The sequence below is a fragment of the Chionomys nivalis genome, chromosome 1, assembly GCF_950005125.1.
Source record: "Chionomys nivalis chromosome 1, mChiNiv1.1, whole genome shotgun sequence".
Taxonomy (NCBI): domain Eukaryota; kingdom Metazoa; phylum Chordata; class Mammalia; order Rodentia; family Cricetidae; genus Chionomys; species Chionomys nivalis.
Genome location: NC_080086.1, coordinates 145,162,632 through 145,168,995, shown reverse-complemented (window position 1 = coordinate 145,168,995; position 6,364 = coordinate 145,162,632).

The window sequence follows — 6,364 nt, the reverse complement described above, 5'->3', positions numbered from 1 at the left end:
CATTTGTTTCCTGGCCACCCAGACCCAAATAATAACACGCAGAAACTATATTAATTACAACACTGCTCCGTCAATGGCTTATGCATATTCCTAGTTAGCTCTTACATCTTAAATTCACCCATTTCTTTTACTATGTATTGTCATGAGGCTGTGGCTTACTGATAAGTTTCCAGCCTGGTATCTTTCTCCTTCAGCAGCTACATGGTAACTCCTTGACTCCACCTACTCTCTATATATATCTCTTCCAGCCTGGCTATATTCTGCCCTGCCATAGGTCAAAGCCACTTTATTCATTAACCAATAAGAGCAACACATACAGAAGGACATCCCACATCAAGCTACATCCTGATCCATACACACACACACAGAGAGAGAGAGAGAGAGAGAGAGAGAGAGAGAGAGAGAGAGAGAGAGAGAGAGAGAGAGAGAGACTAGGTTTGGCATGAGCTTTTGAAACCTCAAAGCTCTCAGTGACACATTTCCTCCAACAAGTCCACACCTCCTATCCTTCTAATCCTTTCAAATAGCGCCACTCCTGGTGACTAAGCATTCAAATACATAATAGATTATGGGGGCATTCTTATTGAAACCACCAACCCAGAGGAGAAAAGTAATCAGCAATCTCACCCAGTCACGAACTCTAAGACCTGCAACAGAGACCTACCTGTGAGAAATACTGGGGCACAAATATTATGGGAGTTCAATCACTTTCGGATTGAACTTAAGAACTGTTCCATGAGATGAAACATATACCTGACAATTGTTAATGAGGTCAAGAACCTGAGACTACATAGGTCATAAGCCCTAGGGAAAAATCTACTACTATTATTCTGCTAAATGAAACAGCAATAAAATGACTCCTAATGACGTGTATTGCTATGCCCAAAGTTCAGTATATAGCTTAACCCTCATCAGAGAAGCTTCTTCTTGCAGTAGATGGTAATTAACCCAGAGACCCACAACTGGGCAATGTTCAGACAGTAAGAGATCTTGGAGCACTCAGGCTCAAATGGAATGCATTTATCAAACCCCAACTCTCAAGGCTCAGGGATCTATGCAGAAGAGGAGATAAAAAAGATCGTAAGAACCAAAGGTGGTGAATGACTCCAAGGAAACAGCATTTTCCAGACACTGATGCACAGATAAACTCACGGAGGTTGTGACAGTGTACACAAGACTTGCGTAGATTTAAGACAGACAGAAATCCAGGATACAGAAGGGGAAGGACGCTCAGATCCCCACCCCAACCAAGAAGCCATTTGCAATTGATACCTTTTAGAAGAGGGGAAAGCAGTTTTTTAATCAATGGAGTAACAATGAGTATATCAACTATACTCCACCTTAGGAGTAGTTGACCCAAAAACTTGTGTGTGTGGTGTGTGTTGTTGTTGTTGTTATGATTTGATATTTTTTACCTATTTGAGGTTTTGGGGGGGTGTTGGTTTTTGTTTTGATACAAGAGAAAGAACATAAATTTGGGAGGATAGGGAAGGGTATGAGAGGACTAAGGAGAGGGGAAAATATGATCAAAACATACCATTAAAAAAATCAATGTAGTAAAAAAAAATACCCTAAAGGTTTAACTACAAAACTCTTAGAACTGACACTTTTAGCTAAGTGGAGGGATGTAAAATTAACAAACAAAAATGAGAAGCCTTGCTGGGTAGCAAAGGCCTTTAAGCCCAGCACTTGGGAGGCAGAAGCAGGAAGACCTCTCTGAGTTCGAGGCCAGCCTGGACTACAAGAGCTAGTTCCAGGACAGCTAGGACTGTCACACAGAGAAACCCTGTCTCGAAAAAAAGAAAAAGAAAAAGAAAAAATGAGAAGCCTTCCTATATGCTAATGACAAACATACTGAGGAAGAAATCAGGGAAACAACCCCCATACAAAATTCCACAAAAAAAAAAAAAAAAAGATATCGCAGAATAAAACTATCTAAGGTAGTGAATGACCTCTATAATGGAAACTTTAAAACAATCAAGAGAGAAATTAAGAGAACACTAGAATATCGCGATATCTCCCATGCTCTTGGATTGGAGAATCAATATTGTGAAAATGACCATCTTACCAAAATCAATACACAGATTCAATGCAATCTTCTTTAGAACATCAGCAGCTTCATTGTTCACAGATATATGGAAAGCCTTAAAAATCTCTTTAGCCAAAGCAACCCTGAACAAAAAGAGCAAATGCTGGCGGTATCCCAAACCATGAAGTCACAGAAACTGCAAACAGCGTAGCACTGGCACACACGTGAACATGCAAATCAACAGGACAGAGAAGAAAACTCATACACAAACCCATCTGCTACAGCAACCTGAGTTTTGACTTTTTTTTTTTTTTCAAGACAGGGTTTCTCTGTAACATTTAGAGCCTGTCCTGGAACTAACTCTTGTAGACCAGGCTGGCCTCGAACTCACAGAGCTCCACCTGCCTCTGCCTCCCGGTGTGTTTTTGTTTTTTTTTTTTTTTTTAACAAAGATGTCAAAAATACTCATTGGAGAAAGGAAAACTAGCACACATAGAAGGAAAAAATTCTATCCTTATTGCTCACTTTACACAAAAATCCACTCCAAATGGAGCAAAGACCTTAATGAAATAACTGAAACTTAGAAAATGTTAGAGGGATCAGTCAGAGAAAACACCTCAAAGACAGATGTGAGCGAGGAGTCTTGGACTGGGAACCCAGCTGCTCAGGAAATGAGGCCAAATATGGACAAATGGGACCTTAAAAGGTGTTTGTACAGTTAGTCGAGTGCAGAGGAAGCATCTAGAATAGGAGAAAATCTTTGCCAGCTTTATACCTGATAAAAGTGTTATAAAGAACTGAAAAAGAGGGGGCTGGAGAGATGGCTCAGAGGTTAAGAGCACTGGCTGCTCTTCCAGAGGTCCTGAGTTCAATTCCCAGCAACCACATGGTGGCTCACAACCATCTGTAATGAGATCTGGCGCCCTCTTCTGGCGTGCGGGCATACATCGAGGCAGAATGTTGTATACATAATAAATAAATAAATCTTTAAAAAAAAAAAAGAACTGAAAAAGAGAAAATTAAAAGCCATGGAGACATTGGGATGGCTCAGCAGGTAGAGGCACTTGCCACCAAGTCTAAGGACCCGAGTCCAATCCCTGGGCCTCACATTGACATCGGAAAGACCCAGCTCCCACAAGCTGTCATCTAACCTCCTCACAAGCACTGTGGAACAAGAGAGAGAGCGCGCGCGCGCGTGTGTACACACACCAAGTTAATAAATGAACAAACTGAAGAGCTGACCCGAGCTCTCGGAAGAGAAAGCACTCTCAGTTCCCCTGTCACCAGCCTTCCCGCCATATTGACGTAGCTTCAATCAACCAAGGCGCAAACGTATTTGAGAAAAATGACAGCACTGAACTCTTTTCTCATCCTTAGTCTAGGAACAATAAAGCTGGGCAGCTGTGTACATGAATTTGCATTGCATTAGAAATTATAATGCACAGATGTCTTTGGTACCCCAAAGGAGATCTTGGAATTGATCTCTTACAGTAACCAAGGGAGACATTTTATTCCTGTGGATCAGAATATTTTCAGACTGGTACAAGTTTCAGACTCTTAGAGTAACACTGACTTAAGGATCTTATAAATTATAGGTGACTTTTTCTTTTGCTTGTTTGTTTGTCTGTCTGTCTGTTTGTTTTGAGACAGGGTTTCTCTATAGCTATGGAGCCTGTCCTGGAACTAGCTCTTGTAGACCAGGCTGACCTCAGACTCACAGAGATCCATCAGCCTCTGCCTCCCGAATGCTAGGATTAAAGGCACACTCCACCACCGCCTGGCTTATAGGTGACTTTTTAAAATGCCCTTCCTGCCAGATGTAGTGGCACACGCTTTAATCCCAGGTCTCAACAGACAGAGGCAGATAGATCTGAATCTCTCTGAGTTCTCTCTGAGCTTGGTCTTTACAGGGAGTTCAACTACTTTGCTCCCCCCTCCCAGCCCCTTCCCCACAAAAGAAAGAACATTTCCTGTCCCTACCCTCTTCAGATCCCCTTAGCATCTATTCTAAGTGTAATCTCTGCAGTTCAAATGAAGAAAAGACATTTACTTTTTAAATGTGTTTTTCTCTTTTTTAGACAAGTGTAGCCCAGTTTGGTTTTGAACTCCCTATGAACCTGAGGACAATCTTAAATGTCTGATCCCCCTGTTTATTCACCCTGGGTGCTGGGATTGTAGGAGAGCATCATCACACACACCTGGTTTATGTGTTGCTGGGAACAAACTCCAGGGCTTGGGCTGTGGGCATGACTCACCAGGGAAAGATGCTTGCCACATATCTAATTACCTGAGTTCGATCTCTGGGACCTACATAGTGGAAGGAGAAAATCAGTGCTAACAAACTCTCTTCTGAATTCCACATGTATGCATGTGTGTGAATATCACACACACACACACACACACACGTACACTCATACCTACAATAAATTTTTTAAAAATGTAACAAACCAGGGTTTATGCATGCTAGGCAGGCACTCTCCCAACTGAGCTACATCCCAACCCAAGGGGGAAAGAACCATTTTGGGGGCCACCAATTGTGTGCAAGATTCTGGAAGGTGTTGTCATGACTTTGGGATCATCTGTGCTCCCATTTGGTTCACAGCACGTTCTTGAGAAGCCCTTAAGTTTCTTATATCAAAATATTTTAGAATTCAAGTGCCATCTTTGTTTCTAAGAATTTCACAAGTTTATATAGACTCTCGCTAACAAGCTCCAAGCTACTGAACTGAAGTATCCCATTTCATAGCCTTCACGCGCTCCAGCAGCACACCGGGAAATCGCTCTATAAAAAGCTGAATGTGGCAGACATTTACCGAGCCAAGAACATCCCGAATCCTCTGTTCAAGGACTAAGAGCTATGATAGGGCTCTGTCCCAAGTCTTGCTGAGTGATAAACATTCTCCTCACCCTCGATCACTCAAGGCTTAAAGCAGAAACACCTTCTGTCAGGCATGGCAATGTACATCATGAAATCCCAGTACTAGGGAGGCAGAGGCATGGGGTTGGAGCATTTGAGGCCAGCCAGGAATATATACAGAGATCTTGTCTCAGAAAACCAAGGACTGGATATGTAGCTCAAAACATTCTATCCCTAACAATCCCTAAAATAACAACTCTGGCTTCTGCTCCTCTGACTTTTCCTGAATAAGATCTGTCACACTAAATTGCTCCCAAGAAGGGAGGGGTAAAAAGAGCCTTGCAAAATTTCTTAAGTAATTGATAAACCCTCAGTGGGGCCTCTTTCTACCAGAGTCCCCCCCAAAGGGAAGGAGTAAGGGTTGGAAAAACTTCCATTTGCAAAGCCCATGTTGGGCACTGTGCAGGTACAAAGGTGAACCAAACAGGTTCCAGGCCCTCAAGAATTTACAATAGTCAAATCAGACTACCCCTCAGCCTTAGAGAAACACAAAGTAGAATGGGCCAAGTGTTGCAATGTTGGCAGCTAGGGAAGGCACCGTGGGAGAACAGATGGAGGAGAGATTAATCCCCCATACTGAATATTCAGAGGCTGTAGCTCTGGGGGCCACCCATTAGATGGGGGGACAGATAACACAGTACTCCTTGCCTGTACAGTGGTGCTTGATGGTTTGCCTAGGAAACAGTGTTGCGGCGGGTGGATTTGAACCCACACAGATCCTGTAGAGCTGGTGTTCTCAGCTCTCAGGTAAAGAGCAAAGGTTGCCATGAGGGAAAACTAGCAATTTGCAGAGTACGTCTAGAGAACAGTGCAGACTCTAAAGGTGGAGATTTGTAATGTGTGTGTCTGCACAATGTTCTTTTATCGAAAAGGCTTGAAGTCTGTATCAGTTCCTGGCTTTTGTATACTTCACCTGACCTCCCTGAATCTCTATTTGAGGTGCGATTATTCTCATTTTACTGACAAGGGAACACAAATACAGATTATTAAGAAATCCATGCAGAGTTATAAAACTGGCTGGTGATGAGGTTGCAATCTGAATTTAGGGTCTACTCCTTTTTTGTTTTTCGAGACAGTGTTTCTCTGGGTAACAACCCTAGCTGTCCTAGAACTAACTTTATAGACCAGGCTGACCTCGAACTCACGGAGATCCATCTGTCTCTGCCTACCGAATGCTGGGATTAAAGGTGTGAGCCACCACCGCCCAGCTAGGTCTTCTCTTATCCTCTCTTCTGGTCAGTGGTCCCCATGTGTGCTTGGTGCCTCGAAGCTTCCAGCTACTTGGAAGTTGACACTTCCTGTCTCCTCCCACTCAACTCTCCGAACTTTCCTCCACTTTAACCCCTAGTTTTTCAGCTAGAGTGGTCCACCTCACTACCATGGGGCTGCCAGGAACCTCTGGGATTCCCAAATCGTTT